The sequence below is a fragment of the Schistocerca serialis genome, chromosome 5, assembly GCF_023864345.2.
Source record: "Schistocerca serialis cubense isolate TAMUIC-IGC-003099 chromosome 5, iqSchSeri2.2, whole genome shotgun sequence".
NCBI lineage: Eukaryota > Metazoa > Arthropoda > Insecta > Orthoptera > Acrididae > Schistocerca > Schistocerca serialis.
Genome location: NC_064642.1, coordinates 65,049,944 through 65,073,669, shown reverse-complemented (window position 1 = coordinate 65,073,669; position 23,726 = coordinate 65,049,944). Strand labels below are relative to the sequence as shown.

At 45.5% G+C, this 23,726-nt stretch overlaps 1 protein-coding gene and 1 non-coding gene across 2 annotated transcripts in view; both read right to left on the bottom strand.

The window, feature by feature from the left end:
• LOC126481079 (atrial natriuretic peptide receptor 1-like) overlaps nucleotides 1-23,726 on the bottom strand; it is a 1,220,509-nt gene that overhangs the window by 891,414 nt on the left and 305,369 nt on the right. The gene's annotated exons all lie outside the window — the stretch shown is intronic.
• Nucleotides 2,844-2,916, bottom strand: Trnaa-cgc (transfer RNA alanine (anticodon CGC)). The gene has a single exon. It is a non-coding gene; the product is annotated as a tRNA-Ala (tRNA).

Genomic DNA, 23,726 nt, shown 5'->3' with positions numbered 1-23,726 from the left:
ACACTACTCGCCATTAAAATTGCTACACCACGAAGATGACGTGCTACAGACACGAAATTTAACCGACAGGAGGAAGATGGTGTAATATGCAAATGATTAGCTTTTCAGAGCATTCACACAATGTTGGCGCCGGTGGCGACACCTACAACGTGCTGAGATGGGAAAGGTTTCCAACCAGTTTCTCATACACAAACAGCAGTTGACCGACGTTGCCTGGTGAAACGCTGTTGTGATACATCGTGTAAGGAGGAGAATTGCGTACCATCACGTTTCCGACTTTGATAAAGAACGGATTGTAGCGTATCGCGATTGCGGTTTATCGTATCGCGACATTGCTGCTCGCGTTGGTCGAGATCCAATGACTGTTAGCATAATATGGAAGCGGTGGGTTCAGGACGGGAATACGGAACGCCGTGGTGGATCCCAACGGCCTCGTATCACTAGCAGTCGAGATGACAGGCGTCTTATCCGCATGGCTGTAACGGATCTTGCAGCCATGCCTCGATCCCCGAATCTGCAGATGGGGACATTTGCAAGACAACATCCGTCTGCACTAACAGTACGACGACGTTTGCAGCAGCATGGACTATCAGCTCGGAGACTATGGCTGCGGTTACCCTTGACGCTGCACCACGGACGGGAGCGCCTGCGATGGTGCACTGAACGACGAACCTGGGTACACGAATGACAAAATGTCGTTTTTTCGGATGAATCCAGGTTCTGTTCACAGCATCAACATGGTCGCATTTGTGTTCGGCGACATCGCGGTGAACGCACATTGGATGCGTGTATTGTTCGTCGCCATACTCGCGTATCACCCGGCGTGATGGTATGGGGTGCCATTGGTTACACGTCACGGTCACCTCTTGTTCGCATTGACGGCACTTTGAACAGTGGACGTTACATTTCAGATGTGTCGCGACCCGTGGCTCTACCTTTCATTCGATCCCCGCGAAACCCTACATTTCAGCAGGATAATGCACGACCGCATGTTGCAGATCCTGTTCGGGTCTTTCTGGATACAGAAAATGTTCGACTGCCGCCCTGGCCAGCGCATTCTCCAGATCTCTCACCAATTGAAAACGTCTGGTCAATGGTGGCCGAGCAACTGGCTTGTCACAATACGCCAGTTACTACTCTTGATGAACTGTGGTATCGTATTGAAGCTGCGTGGGCAACTGTACCTGCACACGTCGTCCAATCTCTGTTTGACTCAATGCCCAGGCATATCGAGGCCGTTATTACGGCCTGGACGGTTGTTCTGGGTACTGATTTCTCAGGATCTATGCACCCAAATTGCGTGAAAGCGTAATCACATGTCAGTTCTAGAATAATATATTTATCCAATGAATACCCGTTTATCGTCTGCATTTCTTCTTGGTGTAGCAATTGTAATGGCCAGTACTGTAAGTTAACTGAATTGTTGGTGTATCGACGTCAATAGTACAGCCTGTCTACAAGGAACAGTGCGTCACTAGCAGTCACATAACACGCCTTCAGAACAGTGCTTGTCGTAATACCCTCACCGACATAATCAGAGACGAGAGTCATCTCTTGTCAACGATAATCCGTTTCAAATTAGACAGGTCCTTCTCAACCAGTTTCCAAGTAATAGCTGTGATGGAAACGTTTAAATTGATATTTCGAATCCGATACTTAGCAGAAGACAGCGCTTACCAGCACATAAAGCTGGACGTATTTCTAGGGCCAAACAACGAAGGAACCGGGCAGTAACTGACTGGATGCGAGCACTGTGGTTCACGTCTTTTCAAACAGTATAAGGCGGTGAGTGCGCCGACTGTCCAGTCAGACATTTAAGTTGCAGTATGTGGGCGGTGCAGTTTTCACCTGAGGTAGTTTCGCGATGTTTCGGGGACGTTTTTCGTACTGTTGTTCCATCCGCTGATTCAGCTTTCCGTGAATATGAACGAGGCTAACTAATGGTACGCTAGCGACAACATGCGCTACTTGACTTGTTCCATAACGCCATGAAAAAAAATAACGGAGTTTTTCGAGGCTTATTTCTCGGGGTCTGTTTGGGGCAGAGAAGTAGTCTCAAGTGTTCTGAATAGTCCTTGGGGTAGAGATCATTCGCATACCCAACAGAAGGATCGTATTAATATAACTGTTATACAGTACAGGCTTAAAATTTGAATATTACGCACATCCTCCAGCCTAGGCAAATAGAGCAAATCGGTTGTTTCCTTTTGAATTATACACTGGAGCGCCAAAGAAACTGGTATAGGCATGCGTATTCAAATAAAAAGATATGGAAGCAGCCAGAAAACGGCGCTGCGGTCGGCAACGCCTATATGGGACAACAAGTATCTGGCGCAGTTGTTAGATCGGTTACTGCTGCTACAACGGCAGGTTATCAAGATTTAAGTGAGTTTGAACACTGTGCTATAGTCGGCGCACGAGCGATGGGACACAGCATCTCCGAGGTAGCGATAAAGTGGTGATTTTCCCGTACGACCACTTCACGAGTGTACCGTAAATATCAGGAATCTAGTAAAATATCAAATCTGCGACATCGCTGCGGCCGGAAAAAGACCGTGCAAGAACACTGTAAGAGGTCCACGATTAAGGAATTTGTTGCTAGTGCACTCGAGCAGATGTAATTTCGATGGATTGCTCACGCGCTGCCTGCGATATGTAAGCTATAAGATGGTGGTGGTGGTGGTTAGTGTTTAACGTCCCGTCGACAATGGGGGCATTAGAGACGGAGCACAAGCTCGGGTTTGGGAAGGATTGGGAAGGAAATCGGCCGTGCCCTTTCAAAGGAACCATCCCGGCATTTGCCTGAAACGATTTAGGGAAATCACGGAAAACCTAAATCAGGATGGCTGGAGACGGGATTGAACCGTCGTCCTCCCGAATGCGAGTCCAGTGTGCTAACCACTGCGCCACCTAGCTCGGTAAAGCTATAAGAGAATCTGAGACCAAAGAGCAGTGTTGACTGCAGTAGGAACTGTGTAGCAGTAGGAGTAAGTAGTTGTTAGCGAGCAGTCTGGTGTATCGTGTTGGCTGGGCCGGTCGTGGTGGAGCGATGGCGGAGCCTGAGCGTTATAGTATAAGGTAAAAGCAGCCTTGCGCATATGTAGTATTGTGACATCAAGTCCCATGTAAATGTTTTAAAAAAAACCTCTTAATAATAATCTTTCTCATAAAAAATAACCTTTGGCAATCATTCATTTGACTTTAAAGAATTTAATAATTTCTCCAAGCCTTGGTCATCCCGATTATTGAAAAGAAAAATGAGTTGTTCTTTTTATACATGACAAATCTATCGGCCAGCATTGCACTCGGCAGTGCCAGAAAAATTTCTTATAGGAGCAGATATATATGCGTTATCCGGCGACCTTTTGAGGTAAGAATTTTCAATTTTTTTCAGAATGATCTTTCAGGGCCATGACGCAGCACTGCTGACGTCCAAAATTTACGTTTACATTCACAGTCAATTATTGAAAGGTTGTAAGTGAGCCATAATTTTATTGAGACATTGTATTATTGGTAGGTTATGGAAATTTTTTATTGGAAGGTTACGCTAAAAGTGAATGATGTAATAATTTTTTTACTGTTGGGAGGTATTTCAACTGTGTTACGCTGAATGTGAACGATAACAATAATTATATTTTTTCTGTAGGGAGGTTTCGGAATATTTTTTGTTGAGAGGTTACAACATTACCAACGACGACTGGGCAGAATCGTCCAACGTGACAGAAGTGCACCCCTCCCGCAAATTGCTGCAGATTTCAGAGCTGGGCCATCAACAAGTGTCAGCGGCGAACCATTCACCGATATGGGCCTTTGGGGCCGAAGGCCCACTCGTGTACCCTTGATGACTGCACGACATAAAGCCTTACGTCTCTCCTGGACCTGTCAACACTCACTATTGATTACTGGAAACATTATGCCTGCTCGGTCGAGTTTCATTTCAAATTGTATCGAGCGGATGAACGTGTACTTATATGGAGACCTCTTCAATCCATGGACCCAGTATGACAGCAGGGGCTGTTCAAGCTGGTAGAGTATCTGTAATGGTGTGCGGCGTGTGCAGTTGGAGTGATAAGGGACCCCTGATACGCCTAGATACCATTCTGTCTGATCACTTCCGTCCATTCATGTCCATTGTGCATTCCGATGGACTTGGGCTGTTCCAGCAGGAGAATACTACCCCCCACACGGCCAGAATTGCTACAGAGTGGCTCCAGAAATACTCTTCTGCGTTTAAACACTTCCGCTGGCCGCCAAACTCCCCAGTCACGAACATTATTTAGCATCTCTGGGATGTTTTGCAACGAGCTGTTCAGAAGAGATCTCCATCCTATCGTACTCTTACGGATTTGTGGACAGCCCTGCAGCACTCATGGTGTCAGTTCCCTCCATCACTACTTCAGACATTATTCGAGTCCATCCCACGTCCTGTCCGCAGCTCGTGGTCGTGCGGTAGCGTTCTGGCTTCCCCCGCCCGGGTTCCCGGGTTCGATTCCCGGCGGGGTCAGGGATTTTCTCTGCTTCGTGATGACTGGGTGTTGTGTGACGTCCTTAGGTTAGTTAGGTTTAAGTAGTTCTAAGTTCTAGGGGACTGATGACCATAGATGGTAAGTCCCATAGTGCTCAGAGCCATTTCAACCATTTGAACCACGTCCTGTTGCGGCACTTTTGCATGCTCACGGGATCCCTACATGACATTAGGCAGGTGTACCAGTTTCTTCGGTTCTTCAGTGTATGTGGCCTCTGGCGCGTCTTATGGAGGCACCGTTCAGTTCGTGGGTGGTTCCTGAGAAAACGTAGAAAACGTGTTTCTTGGGTACCAATACCGAGTCGCGGATTTCCAAACGATTCTACACACCAAACTACTGAAATTTTTACAATATATTCCCAAGATGCGGATCCAGAATAAGCTTCAAAATTTTCTTGATAACTGTATCGGTTTCCGAAATACAGAGTTTGAAACTTGCTCTACTTGCACACTCAAAATACGCTCGTAACATCGGGTGTGAAGCGAAAACGTAGTGTATAAAGTGACTTAGCACGGAGAAATATGCTATAAAGTGTGTCTTATCAGAACGGTTTTGGTACCCCATGTTGTAGTACTGAAGCACAGGCAAAATTTTTATGCACGTCAAATGCTGTCTCAGGTGTAAAATATTGTAATTTTGTGTTATTATAATTTCACATACGTAGCTACTAAAATTTCACTGACCCCCAAAGTTCTCGAGTCGACCCTGTCCGTGAGAACAACGTATCTTTGCCAAAACAAGGTATCCTTTACCGTGCGGCCGATGCTTTGACCCGAGCCGGCCAATGAAAGCGCGACTTGTTCACCTTGTCTTTTGCATGCGGATTTCACGTGCATGGTACTGGCTCTCTGTTTTCCTTTTCAGTTGCTTCAAAACAAGTGGTGATCTGAAACCCTCTTTGTGCTACGCAGTTGGGAATTCAAGTGACTTGAAAAGAGCTTCAGTCTTGATGTTTGTTCATACTCGCCGTGTCTAAATTGTACATCCAATCCGTTTGTAAATTATTTTTGGTTTCTCAAATATTTAGTCTTCATAGATTCGTTATCTTAAATCTGTTTTCCTTGATCTACTCATTCTATCATTTTTTTTCTCCATGTTTGAATAGTTAACCTTGCTATCATGCAAAATGCGTTCCATAAACATACGTTACACTTTGCTCAATGGCTACAATGCACATGCGTCCGTTGGTGGCATTTATGTTTCGTAATAAATTTCCAACATTCCAGATATGTCGGCGCAGATGCAGCATTCCGAGATATTCGACGGCGGAGACGACGTAACTGCAGATCATCGAATTTACCACACAGGCTCTTTGTCTTCAGGTATTAGACAATGTGGGTAACAGACGATAAAAACAATAGTTCTTTAACAAATCGGGTCACTAAAACACGATTTCTTATACTAGTACATGGTTTGCCGTTCATGCTCATCTTCAATATTCAGTTGTTACTTCCGAATAACTTCACCCCCACCCCCCAATTTTTCATTACTCTTTGCATAAGCTGCGTAACTGTAGGAGCGTATGAGATGATTTAGAGAAAATTTCTAGATAGTGTGATGAATGTCAGTAGAAAAGTGCAAGTTTATGCGGGTGAGTGGGAAAAACAATCCTATAACTCTTGAATACAGCATTAGTACGTTGCAACGTGACACAATGTCCGTCCCCGGTAACTGAGTGGTCAGCGCGACAGAATGTCAATCCTAAGGGCCCGGGTTCGATTCCCGGCTGAGTCGGAGATTTTCTTCGCTCAGGGACTGAGTGTTGTGTTGTCCTTATCATCATCATTTCACCCCCATCGACGTGCAAGTCGCCGAAGTGGCGTCACATCGAAAGACTCGCACCCGGCGAATGGTCTACCCGACGGGAGGCCCTAGTCACACGACATTTACATTTTTACTTGACACAATCACATTTACTAAATATCTAGGCGTAACGTTGGAGAGAGATATAAAATGGAAACCGCATGTAACAATTGTAATAGGGAAGGCGAATGCTTGAGGATTTTGGGAAAGTGTATTTCATCCATAAATTGACGACGAATAGAACGCAAGTGACACCCATTCTTGAGTACTGTTCGAGTGTTTGGGATCCCCATAATCTCGTATTAAAGGAAGACATCGAAGCTATTCAGAGGCCGGCTGCTAGATTTGTTACCCGTAGGTTCGGTCAGCACGCAAGTATTACGCGGTTGCTTCCGGAACTCAAAACGGGAATCCCTGGACGGAAGACGACGCCCTGTTAACAAGATACTATTGCGGAAATTTAGAAGCGTCATTTGAGGCCGACTGCAGAACAATTCTGCTGCCGTCAACGTACATTTAGCGTAAAGAAACAGGAAGATAAGATGCGTGAAATTAGGCCTCATACGGAGTCTTAGCGTAAAGAAACAGGAAGATAAGACGCGTGAAATTAGGCCTCATACGGAGTCGTTTTCCCCCTCTCTCCGTTTGCGAGTGGAACAGGAAAGTGAATAACCAGCAGTGGTACAAGATAAACCTCCGTCATGCACCGCGCTGTGGTTTATGGAATATGGATGTAGGTGCAGATTTAGATATGGATTTCCTGTTGTCATCCTGAAACCACGCCTCTTTACCATTGGTTATATTCACTGACTAAAGATGTATTTCAGAGCATAAACACTGTTCACAACCTTGTATGAACACCGAGGAAAAGTTTTGAAATGTGAGGATGCTTACGCAATATTTACCAAAAGTACGTGACGAACTTTTTTTTAAAATTTGGTTTAAATCACGTTACTATTATTTTGAAATTACACTAAACAACGAATGTTTATTTGTGGTTAAGAGGTTTTGGTACACTCACATAACGAAGAACAGATCCATTGCTCCAGGATTAAGAACTACCGCACGTTTTTCATTCCATGTAAGTGCGAGAGATATCGAATGTAAGTCATTTTGGCGATACCTGAATGAAGTTTATAGCAGCTAATTTGCTCCTCCCGACCCCAGCATACGACAACGAGAAAAAATAACAGTTGGTTGTTACAGTCGTCATTACTCCGACATTTATAGCCACGATAAAACTTGCAAATGTATTTAACGGCCATTTAGTCATCGGCGTAGGGAATAAATTTTATTTCCTCTTATGCCGACGAAATTAAAGCGATCCAGCTGCATTTATATATCACCTCCAGGAGAGCAACGACTGTGGGCCGAGTGGGCAGTAACAGTAAATTTTGCAAAAAACAGCCGAGGCGGACAGTCCCTATCTGCGGCTGGGTGATTTGCAGTCAATAAATTGGGAGCGCTTTGTAATTATGTCGGCTGTGCTATCTGCGCCTGCCTCACATTAGCTCCCTCACAGACGTTCCGCCGCCTCTGCACGCGCAGTCACCACTCCAGATGCTGTAGTGCTACGCCTATCTTACCGAACGAAACAATAACTCTTATTGTCCTAGTAAGATACAGTTGTAAATGGGCGTCTCAAATACAACGCTACTGGTCTTTCAACAAGTATCTTAGTTTCCGAACCTCGGGCCGCCATAAAGGTGATAACTACATTTCGCAGAACATTATTCTCCACTACGCGAGTATTGACATGGTCCGCATTCACGGAGGCTCGTTTATACGATTACTCAGGTGAAAGCTGTTTCGGACTCACTTCGCTAAAACATCTTGTTGGGTCGTCTGAAGTTCAATAATGGCCTGTTACATTTTTTTTTTTTTTTTTAGAATTACAGCCCCCCCAAGAATGGTTTGAGTTATTTCTTCACTGAGGCTAGGGATTAGATGAAAGGATGTAGAATGCAGACTGGCTACAGTGATGTTGCACGGCACAATAGTAATTAAGTGTAGGAATAAAATTTTGTTAAAACTGGCTGGGATGACGCTAAGTGGAACTTGTCCGCCGATTACGCAACGGAGGCGTAACTAACATCAGCACTGGGAAGAAATGAAGTACAAACAGGCAGGGAGCCTATTACGTAAATTGATAGGGGGAGAGGGGAAGAAAGGGAAGGAAAGGGAAGAATCTGTTGATATGAACTGCATCGGGACGTGCGGAATCAGCGGCGACAAATGAAAATGTTGAAACTTCCTGGCAGATTACAACTGTGTGCCGGACCGAGACTCGAACTCGGGACCTTTGCTTTTCACGGGTAAGTGCTCTACCAACTGAGCTACCCAAGCATGACTCACGCCCCGTCCTCACAGCTTTACTTCTGCCAGTACCTCGTCTCCTACCTTCCAAACTTTACAGGAGCTCTCCTGCGAACCTTGCAGAACTGGCACTCCTGAAAGAAAGGATATTGCGGAGACATGGCTTAGCCACAGCCTGGGGGATGTTTCCAGAATGAGATTTTCACTCTGCAGCGGAGTGTGCGCTGATATGAAACTTCCTGGCAGATTAAAACTGCGTGCCGGACCGAGACTCGAACTCGGGACCTTTGCCTTTCGCGGGCAAGTGCTCTACAAACTGAGCTACCCAAGCACGACTCACGCCCCGTCCTCACAGCTTTACTTCTGCCAGTACCTCGTCTCCTACCTTCCAAACTTTACTGGAGCTCTCCTGCGAACCTTGCGGAACTAGCACTCATATGAGCGCACACTACGCTGCAGAGTGAAAATCTCATTCTGGAAATGAAAATGTTACTTATAATCCGTCTTGATTGCAAAAAAAATTTTTCATTCACATGATCGGTTTCGGTTCCTCTAGAACCATCTTCAGATTTGCAATTTCGGTTACGGGAGTAACCCGTCCACACTCAGCAACCTTCACATGGCGCGTTTTTTATTTTTATTTTATTTTATTTTACTTCATTTTTATTTTAACGCAGCATGTGAAGGTTGCTCAGTGTGGACGGCTTACTCCTGTAACCGAAATTGCAGATCTGAAGATGGTTGTAGAGGAACCGAAACCAGCCATGTGAAATTTTTTGCAATCAAGACGGATTATAAGTAACAGTGTATGAAAAGTGATTGCGGTATCCCTGCAGACATTATGTGTGTTTTTGCAAATGAAAATGTGTGCCAAACCGGGATGAGAACCCGGGATCTCCTGCTTACTAGGTGGTTGCTTTAAGCACTGCGCCATCCGGACGCAATGTTTCTCGTGAACGCGCAGAATATCTCGGCAAGCTTTCCGGCCCACTCACATTCCCACCTAGCGTCACGTATCTACAGTCGCCGTCATGTCCTCCATGCTCGCTAATTTTAAATTCCTGCTAGAGGTCGAACGTAAATGTTCTTCCGCGCTGAAGGTTGTACTTTCAGTGACCATTGCGACCAATCAATTAAATGACTGAATCGTGCCTGTTTTTTCGGACAACAGACACAGGTGTTCATATACAGGGAGTTACAAAAAGGTACGGCCAAACTTTCAGGAAACATTCCTCGCACACAAAGAAAGAAAATATGTTATGTGGAGATGTGTCCGGAAACGCTTACTTTCCATGTTAGAGCTCATTTTATTACTTCTCTTCAAATCACATTAATCGTAGAATGGAAACACACAGCAACAGAACGTACCAGCGTGACTTCAAACACTTTGTTACAGGAAATGTTCAAAATGTCCTCCGTTAGCGAGGATACATACATCCACCCTCCGTCGCATGGAATCCCTGATGCGCTGATGCAGCCCTGGAGAATGGCGTATTGTATCACAGCCGTCCACAATACGGGCACGATGAGTCTCTACATTTGGTACCGGGGTTGCGTAGACAAGAGCTTTCAAATGCCCCCATAAATGAAAGTCAAGAGGGTTGAGGTGAGGAGAGCGTGGAGGCCATGGACTGGTAAACACAACACAATGTCTACGGAAGGTGCCACTTTCGAGTCCACTGCTACGAGTCCAGAGGGGAGGGAACTTCAGCTCGGCGAACTGCACTCCTGCCAGTCACAACGGTGACTTACTGGAGGTGAGGGCCAGGCTGATGTTCTGTGAATGACGAACTGATCTGGTCATCTGCGAGATGTTCAGCTTTGTAGCTTGGCTCGTGTGCCACTACTACTGGGCAGTACTAGTACCGCCTTACTGGCTGTATGCTGGGACCACCTCTCAGGCTGTCCTTCATCTCATTGTTGGGGTCTTCTGCCTACAGGCCGTACAGACAACTGACAACAGGGGCATGTAGATTTCTGGGCCGACAGTTTTGGGGCCGAGACTACGTGCAGCATCAGTCAACGAGGGCACTGGGGCTCCGACAGACATCCACAGCTATGCCGGGCTGTAGCGATGCGTTGGCCGCGGCAGCCTCCTGCGACGGGGCTGTGGCACCGATCTAAATCTACGTCTACATGTACATAGCAAGTCTGCAATCTACATTTAAGTGCCTGGCGGAAGCTTCATCTAACCATTTTCAAGCTTCTTCTCTACTGATCCGCTCTCGAAAAGCGCGCAGGAATAACGAACACTTCTATCTTTCCCTGCGAGCTCTGATTTCTCTTATTTTATTATGATCATCATTTCTCCCTATGTAGGTAGGAGCGAACAAAATGTAATCACAGTCTGAGGAGAAATATGGTGATTCAAAATTTCATGAAAAGGTCCTGCAGAAGCGAAAAACGGCTTTGTTTTAATAACTGCCACCCCAATTCGTGTATCATATCACTGGCACTCTTTCCCCTATTTCACGATAGTAAGAATTCAGCTGCCCTTCTTTGAACTTTCACGATGTCCTCCGTCCGTTATATCTGATGGGTTGGGGTTGGGTTGTTTGGGGGAGGTGACCAGACAGCGAGGTCATCGGTCTCATCGGATTAGGGAAGGACGGGGAAGGAAGTCGGCCGTGCCCTTTCAAAGGAACCATTTGCCTGGAGCGATTCACGGAAAACCTAAATCAGGATGGCCGGACGCGGGATTGAACCGTCGTCCTCCCGATATCTGATGGGGATCCCACACCAAACAGCAATGCTCCAGAAGAGGGAGGACAACAATAATGTAAGCAGTCTCTTTAATAAACCTGTTACATTTTCTCAGTGTCCTGTCAATAAATCGCAGTCTTTGGTTTGCTCTCCCTGCAACGTTTATCTACGTGATTGTTCCAATTTAAGTTATTTGCAATTGTAATCTCTGAGTGTTTAGTTAGGTTCGCAGCCTTCAGCTTTGCGTGTTTTATCGTGTAACTGTAATTTAGTGGATATTTTTTAGTGCTCATGTGGATGACATCACACTTTTCATGATATAGAGTCAACTGCCACTTTTTCATCATAGAGACATCTTGTCTAAAACATTTTAGAATTCGTTTGATCATCTGATGACATTACATGACGCTGAATGACATCATCATCTGCAGAAAATCTAAGACCACTGCTCGGATTGTCTCCTAAATCGTTTATGTAGATCAGGAACAACAGAGGGCCTGTAACAGTTCCTTGGGGAACGCCAGATATTACTTCTCTTTTACTGGATGGCTTTCCGTCAGTTATTACGAACTGTGACCCTCCTGACAGGAAATTACGAATCCGGTCACACAGGTGAGCCGGCACTCCATAGCAACGCAATTTAATTAGAGATCACTTGTCAAAAGACTCCGGATAGCGCCAGGGGCTGCACCAGCAGACTCCTCGCTGGCCACTGATGCGCCACACTGCACCTTCGTGCAACGTTGGCTCAGCAAGGCAGTTGCTAGCTTGCACTGGGAACAAGACAAAGTGGTTGTAAAACTCTCGGAAAAGAAATGTCTGTTAACTGAATAATGTCTCATTAGCGTCCAGGGGCTCCACAGAACTACACCACCGCGCGCGTCTGCTCGACTATTCTACAGTCACTTAGGAGCCCACATCTCTCGCATTCCTGCATTATGAAAAGCGTCTCTGGAAAACGAGAAATTCTTAAACATGTACTCTAATTTTAGAACTTTTACGAAATCTTCATTGAAAGTACGAGGGCCGTTCAGAAAGTAACCTCCGGTTGATTTAAAAAAATACACCAAGTTAAATAAAAATATTTTAATATATACATCTTACAACTACATCTTTGCACTATTTTTCTACATAGTCTCCATAGCGATTGAGGCACTTATCGTATCTCTTCTCAAGCTTTGAAATTTCTTCTGCATAAAAATCACCCGCTTGTGCCTGGAGCCAGCCTGTGACCGCATCTTTGAGCTCTTCGTCGTCATCAAACCGCTGTGACCCGAGCCATTTCTTCAAATGCATGAAGAGGTGATAATCACTTGGCGCCAGGTCTGGGCTGTAAGGTGGATGGTTGATAACGTCCCACTTGAAGGACTCAAGAAGGGCCGTTGTTCTGCGAGCAGAGTGAGGACGGGCGTTATCGTGCAAAAAAACGATACCGAAAGTCAGCATACCACGGCGTTTGTTCTGTATAGCCCGTCGTAACTTTTTTATTGTTTCACAGTACACGTCTTGATTAATGGTCGTACCACGTTCCATGAATTCAACCAACAACACCCCTTTGGCATCCCAAAACACCGCTGCCATCAGTTTTCTGGCAGAAAAATCTTGCGAGGCTTTTCTTGGTTTGGTAGGCGAATTTGAATGTGCCCACATCTTTGATTGTTCTTTTGTCTCAGGGTTCACGTACTTAATCCAGGTTTCGTCACCGGTCACGATTCTGTTTAACAATGGTTCTCCTTCATCCTCATAACGTGACAGAAAGTCTAATGCAGAGGCCATTCTTTGAGTTTTGTGGTGGTCGGTAAGAATTTTGGGCACCCATCGTGCACAGAACTTACGGTAACTCAATCTTGCTGTCACTATCTCGTACAAGAGAGTCTTAGAAATCTGTGGAAAACCAGTAGACAACTCCGACATTGAGAAACGTCGATTTTCACGAACTTTTGCATCAACTGTCTGAACGAGTTCGTCAGTCACCAATGATGGTCTACCACTCCTCTCTTCATCATGAACGTTTTCTCGTCCACTTTTAAATAAACGTACCCATTCACGGACAACTCCTTCACTCATAACTCTTGGTCCGTACACGGCACACAGCTCACGGTGAATAGCTGCTGCAGAATATCCTTTGGCTGTAAAAAACCTTCACGCACTTCACATTTGGCGGGGTTTTCTATTGCAGCACACATTTCAAACTGCCACAAAAACTAAACTAGCGCAGGTACGACCTTCACTCGACCACGGCTTGATGCCGACTGACCTGTTGAGTGCGTGAACGCACAGATGGCGTCGCTACTCCCCCCACAACCCGCACTGTGACCAATCGGAGGTTACTTTCTGAACCGCCCTCGTATTTGCCTGGACTGCAGACTTACATGTAATGGGAACGTGTACGAGCCACAAGTCAGACAAGACGCTATAGAATGTTTTGGAATATGGTGCTACAGAAGAATATCGAAGATCAGATAGATACATCGGATAACTAATGAGCATCTCTTGAATACAATTGGGGAGAAAAAGTTATGGCACAGTTTAGCTAAACGAAAAGAACTGTTGACAGGAACAACCTGGGGCATCAGGGAATCGTCAGTTTTGTAACGGATGGAAATGTGTCGAGGAGGGAGAAAAGGTTTCACTCTTGTCAACAGGTTCAGATACATGTAGATAGCAGTACTCATGCAAAGATGAAGAGGTTGCACGTGACAGAGAAGCATGGAGAGCTGCATTATAGCAGTCTTCGGAGTGAAGACAGTGACAAGAGGCCACAGTGGGGCGGACGATCTGATGCCAAATTGCACGGAACTGAAAAGGGAGAGAGAACGGAAGAGGAGAGATAAACTGACTTAATTGAGGAGCAGGCAGATTGACAGTGAGAGATAGTAGGAGTAGTAGGAGAGAGAGAGAGAGAGAGAGAGAGAGAGAGAGAGAGAAGAGACGCAACGGGAATAACAAAATAGAGAGGCCGGCAGCACGATAGCGCGTTTAATCACGGCTACTGTGCTCTAGAGAGCCACCGAAGCGGTCGTTGTTTTTCTGTTGCCTAACGCTAACAGAGTAACTGGCTGACGTTGCCGTGTTTTCTCTTTGGCAACGTGATGCAGGCCGCCACCGTGTGTGGTAGCCGGAGGCAAGCAGATACTACGCTATTTCTGGCGCCCGGTGTAACTCGTAACGTGTCGTCCGTCTGAGTGTACAAAACCACAACCACATGTTTACTCTCGTATCTCAGATAACACTAAAGGCTTACTTTCTTCGTATCTCGAGCACTTCTTTACCTACCGTGATACCACCCAATGCAATGTACGAGCGGCGCTCAATAAATAATGCAACACATTGTTTTTCTGAAATTCGGATGGTTTTATTCAGGATTCCAACACGCAATATTATTCACCACTCTTCTGGCTACAAAACCCCATTTTCCACCATTATGTCTGTGCCATCTTACTGGGAGGCGCTATATGTCTGCATGGTACCACATCAGAGCCAACATTCTGCTACAACAAAATCCTTCCTTGTAACGCGGAAGAAATTCCACACAGGTATGGTTCTCTGTTGCTCTTTATGGTCTTCTGTTAAGCACCGAGGAACCGAGCGACACACAACTTCGAGTACTCCAAGTCATGGATGAGTGTGTCAGCACCACTGAAAGAGACGTCCAGTTGAGATGCCAGGTGTCTGATTGTGATCCGTGGATCACCTCGAATGAGAGTGTCCACACGTTCCGACACTGCAGGAGTCGCAGCTGTGTGCGACCAGCCGGCACACGGGAGATCGGTCAGGTTTCCGCAACACTGTTAGGATGATGACATAAGCCTCGCCCAACGACTCATCGTGCTTTTGTTCACTGACAGGTCTCCATAGGCATTCTGCAAGCGCACACGAATATCTATAGCGCACTGTTTTTCCGCGAAAAGCAACTCAGTGACACCTCTCTGATCTGCAACAGACGCCGTTTTGACGGTTGCGTGTAGCGCCGCTACCTATCGGAATTTCATGAGACCCTTGAGGCTGAAGTGGGAATATTCCACGATGTCCCAAAAAAAAAAAATATTAAAAAAAAATCAAAAAAAATCTGAATTTTTTCAACCGAAATCAGCCAAGAAAAAATGTGTTGCATTAATTTACAAACGGCCATTGTATCTTGAGGCTGAAACGGTCCCACAAAAAATTCCGAATTCTTTCAGCCAAAATTGGCCAAGAAAAAAATGTGTTGCATTACTTTACGAACCCCCGTCGTATCTTTCAGTTTTAGATTTACTGGCGTAGGACCAGAGCTCCAGTCTTCTTCACGGTATCTCAGACTGGGATTGCTTGAAACTGTATGTTATTGTAGTACTTTCAACACTGCAGCCCAGTCAGCAATCGTGATAATCTAATACGTAAGAAACTGTCAGCCTCGATTGCGGTAATGAAACCAACCTTCACCTAGGTTTCAGCCCCAGTAATTGAGCCTTCTTCAGAAGATATACCTGATTCTATAATATGTCTACGAGGGCATGGTCTAGATTTTAGTTTTATCTCTAGTCCATACCCTCATAGACATATTATAGAATGAGGTATATCTTCTGAAGAAGGCTCAATTACTGGGGCTGAAACCTAGGTAAAGGTTGGTTTCATTACCGCAATCGAGGCTGATAGTTTCTTACCTGTTGTGTGTTATTGTGATTATACATCATAATAAAGTGATTTAACTTTATGCCAGCCAAATAAATCACAAAATATTGACATAAATCTGTCACAGAAGTAACAATCATTCCGTTCGTCTTTACCAATTCCACTTACTCAATTTGTATGAGTCCGTTCTCCTAGTCCATGGAAGAACACTGGATCGCATCATACAGTAAGGTTTCGTATGACTGCTGGGACATGATCGAGATTCCAGTAATTTTCAGAGTTTTCTATAGTTCTCATACGCCTCTTATAGCGTTCTCACATAATTGTCACGACCGTCCGTTTGGGAAAAACTTTCAATTTCTCCTTTTCCTACATGATTTACTTTTCTTCCATTTAAGCCTCATCCACTCGCATAATTCTAGATACTTTACCAATGTTACTATGTTCAGTGATACATGAAAAATAGTGTCAGCAAGTAATTAAAATCATGTGGTTATTACTAACATTGTAATCGTACATTACCAAGCGCGTCCCTTGTTTGTGGACAGTGCTGGCATGCGTTGTTACAGGGTGTTTGCTTTCAGACGTTTCACGCTGTAAATGCCAACAGCCGTTTGTCCGATGGAGCATAAAGCATGATTCATCAGAAAACACCAAAAGTCGCCGCTCAGTGGACATCCACTTGCAGCATTGACGCACATTCCAGCCTCCATCGGCGATGAACATCAAGCCGCATGGGTGCATGATTGGTTCAAATGGCTCTACGCACTATGGGACTTAAGTTCTGAGGTCATCAGTCCCCTAGAACTGACAACTACTTAAACCTAACTAACCTAAGGACATCACACACATCCATCTCCGAGGCAGGATTCGAACCTGCTACGGTAGCGGTCGCGCGGTTCCAGACTGTAGCGCCTAGAACCGCTCGGCTACCCCGGTCGGCAACGCTGTTTGATTTGATTAATTACGTATTACAATTAAAAATTTTTCATGGGATAAGCTCCTTGCATTCTGACAGTTCTTATTTCAATTCCGAGTAGAACGTAGCACGCGTTGGATAACTTCCTTTATTATAGTTTTCACAACATAATTTTCATTACATTACTTTGCAGAAACCAATTTACGTAGCTTTCAAAGCATGTAATTAGTCGCCATGTATCCATATTTGCCGGTGAGAAATGGTAGTACAATTACAAACTAAATCGCACCGCATCATGACGCGAGATCGAAGTTAGGAATCACTGAACTAACTACGTAACTAATTAACTTAGTACTCGGCCGGTCGGTAGGTCTAACTGATCCTTTTACGACACAGTAGCTGTTGCGATTAGAAATGTACAAATTAAGATTTAAGACTGGTTAATTGCTAAAGGAATGAGATCGAATTCAGCTGTAAACGCAAACTAATTAATTACATGGCAATCGGCACGTCTGTTGTGTACGTCTGCGCGAGAGGAAAGAAGTTTCTGTCGGTCCACGCCTGCCACCGTTGACATTTAGCGAAAGGACGGAGGTGCCCCACCGCGGAGGACGGCAATTACCAAAGCGGCGACGGATTAAATTTTCGCCGCCGCTCGGTGGCGCGAGGCAGGAAGTAATCTCGCATTTTAAGGGCGAGGGAAACTGAAAGAAGCAGGAATGGGGGGTGGGGGGGGGGGGTGGCGTGCCGAGCGTCTGTGCCGATAGACGCGATGAGATTGCCTGTCGAGATTGGATCACTCGAATTTGCGGCGCTCCTCTGTGGCGCTCCCGCGAATACGGCCGGAGCGCGCCGCAGCCGGCTGAGCTAGACCTAGCCGCAGGCAGCTCCGCCTGCCTTCCCGCGCACGGTACGCACGACTCGTAATGAAGTACCGGCGTCTGCTAGTGTAAGAACAAGCTAAATGTCGAAGAATTCTCGTGTGAGCAGCATTAGTCACAGAACACGACGTGACATGTGCCAGTCTTAGGATTCTGGTACCATAAGCGAGAGACGAGTAAACAATATGATGACTCCTACCCCGTCCCTCCCTCTGTCGCTCATTTCTGTAAACACAACTGCATACATTTTAACACCGTATTGTTTACATTGACAGTATGTATTATGATACATCAGGAGTTGGTCAATGAACACTGATGAAATCTTCCTCGGGTAGGCAGCCGAATCGTAATGTCATATTGCCGCAACGTTTCGACCAATTTGCCGCTCGTCATCTTCAGACCATATTCGCAGGCAGCTGATGAAGACGATACTCTTCGAAATCTTCTGACAACAAGATGCCACGACTCGGCCGATAAACAGAGTAGATTTCATAAATGATATTCGCCGAGAAATGCATCGTTCTCGGTTAATTAACAGTTTCCTACATTTTATTACTAAAAGTAGGAGCTTGCATACACAGTAATGGAGGCAGAATTAGCTTAAGTGAAATACTTGCAAAACTATTTCGATAGACTATTAAACAATTCATAATTTAGGATTCTCACACTTTTCTGATAATCTGGAAGTATATCGACCACCAAACACAGAATAAATCAGAGATATAATTAAAACACAGAAAAATAAGAAAGCTACTAGACTACACGACATCTGAAAGTCTTAGATCGTCAAAAACAAAAAGTTGAAGATACATTTACAAACACAAACTTTTTTTGAAGAAATATGAGAAACACAAAAGATTGTAGGCGAATGGAAAGTTGCGCTGATCTATCTTCTCCATAACAAAGGTGACTAGAAAGGCGTGGAAAACAGCAGAGGAATATACACTGAAGCGCCTAAGAAACTGGTATAGGCATGCGTTTTCAAATGGTTCAAATGGGTCTGAGCACTATGGGACTCAACATCTGAGGTCATCAGTCCCTTAGAACTACTTAAACCTACCTAACCTAAGGACATCACACACATCCATTTCTCTGGCAGGATTACAACCTGGGACCGCAGCGGTCGCGCGGATCCAGGCTGAAGCGCCTACAACCGCTCGGCCATCACGGCCGGCATGCGTTTTCAAATACAGAGATATGTAAACAGGCAGAATACGGCGCTGTGGTAGGCAATGCCTAAATAAGACAACAAGTGTCTGGCGCACTTGTTACGTCGGTTATTGTTGCTACAATGGCAGGTTGTCAAGATTTAATTGTGTTTGAACATGGTGTTACAGTCGGTGCACGAGCGAAAGGATTCAGCATCTCCGAGGCTTCGATGAAGTGGAGATTTTTCCCGTACCACTATTTCACGAGCGTACCATGAATATCAGGAATCCGGTAAAACATCGAATCTCCGACACCGTTGCGACCAGAAAAAGATCCTGAAAGAACGGGATTATCGACGACTGAAGAGAATCGTTCACAGTGACAGAAGTGCAGTGCTCCCGCAAATTGCTGCAGATTTCAATGTTTTTGGGCCATCAGAAAGCGTCAGCTTGTGAACCATTCAACGAAATATCATCGATATGGGCTTTCGAAACCGAAGGCCCATTTGTGTGCCCTTGATGACTGCACGAAACAAAGCTTTATGCCTCACCTGGGCCCATAAACAACGAAACTGGACTATGATGACTGGAAATATGTTCCCTGGTCGGACGAGTTTTATTTCAAATTGTATCGAGCGGATGGAGGTGTACGTGTATGGAGACAACCTCATGAACGCATGGACCCTACCTGTCAGCAGGGGACTGTTCAAGCTGTTGGAGGCTCTGTAAAGGTGTGGGGCGTGTACCGGTAGAATGATATGGGACCCCTGGTAGGTCTAGATACGTCTCTAACTGGTGACACATACATAAGCATCCTGTCTGATCGCCTGAATCCATTCATGTCCATTGTGCATTCCGACGGACATGGGCAATTTCTGCATGACAATGTGACATCCCACAGGACCAGAATTGCTATCGAGTGGCTCCAGGAACACTCTTATGGGGTTAAAAACTTCCGCTGGCCACCAAACTCCATAAACATGAACATTATTGAGCATATCTGTGATGGCTTGCAACGTGCTGTTCAGAAGAGATCTCCACGACCCTGTTACTCTATGGATTTATGGAGTGCCCTGCAGGATTCGTGGTGTCAGTTCCCTCCAACACTACTTCCGACATCAGTCGAGTCCATGCTACGTCATGTTGCAGCACTTCTGCGTGCTCACGGGACCCACACGACATTAGACAAGTGTACCAGTTTCTTTGGCTCTTCAGTAGTGTATTCTATCCTTTTTACACATACCTATGTATTCAACAAAGTACCATATGGTGTTTGGCGCTGCATCGGAGGGATACTTGTACAACTAACAGTCCTTCCTTTGTCCTCTCGCAAGTGGAAGCAGGGAAGAAAGATTAGAGTTAAACGTGTCGTCGACAAAGAGGTCATTACAGACACAGCTCAGGCTCGCATTACGAAAGGAAATCAGCTACCCACTTTCCAAAGAAATCATCCCGGCATACGCCTGGAGCGATTTAGGAAAATCACGGGAAACCTAAGTGTCGATGGCGAGTTGGGGAGTTGAAACGTCTTCCTTACTGGTGCAAATTCAGTGATCTAAGCAGTGCCACAACTCGCTCTGTTCGCACATGGAGCGAGGGAAAAACTACAGCGTACACGCTTGCGTAAGTGCTCTCTCCCTCTATCTTACTTCGAGTTCGCAGTGCTATAAACAGATGTAGGTTGGTGGGTGTTGAACTGTTCTGCAGTCTGTCAAAAACGTCGGTCTCTAAACTTTATTAATTGTGTTTCGCGAAAATTGTTTGAGTTCACGGAGCATTTCCATAATATTCGACTGCTATTCAAACATACCGATAGCAAATCTAGCATCACGCCACTGAACTGCGTCGATAACTTTCTTTAATCTCACCGCCGGCCATTGTGGCGGAGCGGTTCTAGGCGCTGCAGTCTGGAACCGCGCGACCGCTTCGGTCGCAGGTTCGAATCCCGTCTTGGGCATGGATGTGTGTGATGTCCTTAGGTTAGTTAGGTTTAAGTAGTTCTAAGTTCTAGGGGACTGATAACCTCAGAAGTTAAGTCCCATGGTACTCAGAGCCATCTGAACCATTTCTTTTAATCTCACCAGGTAGAGATCCACAAAACTCGAGCAGCAGTCAATAGTCGGTGGCACAGGTGTCCTGTACACGTTCTCCTCTACAGGTGAACTACACTTTCGAGAAATTCTCCCAATAAACGGAAGCCGATCATTCCCCTTCCTTTCAGCCCCGAGTTTCCGTGCTCATATCATGTTGCTTTGCAACATGGCGCCTAAATATGTTATCGACATGACTATGTCAAGCAGCATACCACTAATGTTGTACTCCAACATGACATTACTGTTTTTTTTTTATTCACCTACATTACTTATATTTCTCCACATTTAGGACAAGCTAAGTCTCATCACCCGCAACAGAAATTTTGTCAAAGTAGCGTCATGGGAAAAGAATCCCCTTAAGCTATACCTTTGTTCAATATAACATCCTCAATCACGCCAACAGCGCCACTGCGATGTGTGGGCATGCAGCGAATCGAGCCCTGTAACACAATAGTTCCTCGTAGTCCTCGTGTGAACTTAGCGCTAATGCGCTGCTTCCTGGACTCGGGTATGTGCACCGGCCCCGGATCGAATCCGTCCGGCGGATTACCGACGTCGGTCGGTCTGCTGGCCAGCCTGGATGTGGTTTTTAGGCGGTTTTCCACATCCCGGTAGGTGAATACCGGGCTGGTCCCCATGTTCCGCGTCAGTTACACGACTCGCAGACATCTGAACACGTTCTCACTATTCCATGAATTACACTAGCTGCAGACAGCTGGGGTACACTAATTCCGTCCCAGGGGGTACAGGGTGGCGGCAGGAAGGGCATCCGGCCACCCCTTAAGACTAACCTTGCCAATTCCGTTCCTAACAATGCCGACCCTGCGTCAGTGGGGGACATGGCACCAGTGAAAGAAAGAAAGTCCTCGTATGATCTTACAGCTATAACGTAAGCATTATTTTTTTTTATCGTTTTATGAATTTACAACATTGACTTAAGAGTGGTGCTAATGTTTTTCTTCGTCTCATAGCGTATAAATATTGACATACCTTGTCAGAATCGGGGCCGTTATAACATTTTCAGTTAGATCTCTTAACTATTGCAGAGATTCAGACTTTCTCGAGCAGTAGCTTCCACAGCTATCGAATGAAGCACGAAGGTGTTCCCGTGGCTAGAGAGGGCCTGAGTAGCCCATAGACTGTGTCATATGGAACTTACAGCACATCGGAAGTGTATGGAGTGGCTCGGTACGGCTAACTTGCTCGCTGACGTAAAAGATCGGGGATAGTCCGGAGAACAGAGGCCAATCATTCATAGCACTTTGACATGACGGGGCAGTAGTCTAGCGGAGCTACAGCTAGAATTTTGGGCGTTAACTGCTGGTGTGGTGGGTGGGCAGGGTTAGACCCGGTAAGCAATGGATGGTGGACTAGGGACTTTCCCTAACGGGTCCACACAGGAACGGCTGAGGTTGTTGGAGAAGACACAATGGCGAATAAAGCAGAAGAAATATATTATGAACACTGCGTTTTGCGAGAAACTACATCACAGACCATACAACCAAATCCATCATCAAATAGTTCAAATGGCTCTGGGCACTATGGGACTTAACGTCTTAGGTCAACAGTCCCCTAGACATCGAACTACTTGAACCTAACTAACCTAAGGATATCACACACATCCATGCCGAGGCAGGATTCGAACCTGCCACCGTAGCAGCAGCGCGGTTCCGGACTGAAGCGCCTAGAACCGCTTGGCCGCAACGTCCGGCAGTCCATCATCAAAACTGCAGCAATGAAAACCTACCTAGCTAACTGTCTATCTGTATGGCACTGAAGTCGCCTGTTGCAGGCGATGCGACTTCTTCTAAATAGCTGTGAGAGGGATGTAGCAAGTCGATTTATCACACAGTGTTGTTCCTTAGACTTATGACCACAGCAGTTGAGTCCCATAGTGCTCAGAGCCATTTGTTGTTCCTTATGTCAGTCTACTACGACAGACCGATGTTATTAGCATATCTGTACACTACGGTTAACATAGCATTACATCGAAAGAGACGCATGGAAAACTCTGTATATTACGTGACAGGAAAATGTACAGTCTTCTACAGATATAGGATAGGGTGGGTTGTCTCGCCGATACGAGTGCTAACAAGGGGAGGCCGCCAATTGTGAAATTCAGATTCGATTCATACTGCGCATAATAAAACCTCATGGCCAAAGGTGTAATGTGGCAAAGCACCAAGATGCACTTCTCAGCCGTTGTCGAGAAAATCGACAGTTAAAAGAAACCGTTGCGGTGAAATACTCTCTACGATTAATAATTTTCTACAGCGTCGTGGCGCAGCGGTAAGCGCTCGGGTTCGTAATCCGAAGGTCGTCGGATCGAATCTCGCGCTATGCGACTTCTTTTTATTATTAGTTTTTTGTAATTAATATATATATATATATATATATATATATATATATATATATATATACTATTAATGAATTGCTTATGCATGTTGGTGAAGGCGGATCGCTCTCCAATTGTACCGCCTCCATTTTTCCCTTTTTTTTTTTTTTTTAACAGGGTATACCAAAGCTCTCCCGTCCGCACTGATTTTCGACGATGTTATAAGTTGCGCTTGGGACCGCATCGACCTTCTTTCGAAGTTAGCACGCAACTACGCTGTTATGCGGCGGCTCGTTTCGGCCCACTCAACATCTGTCCTTCAAGTGTAACGAGCGAGTAACGGAGTTTATATTTGATACCTGCCACGGCAAATTTGTGTTCGTGGTGTCTC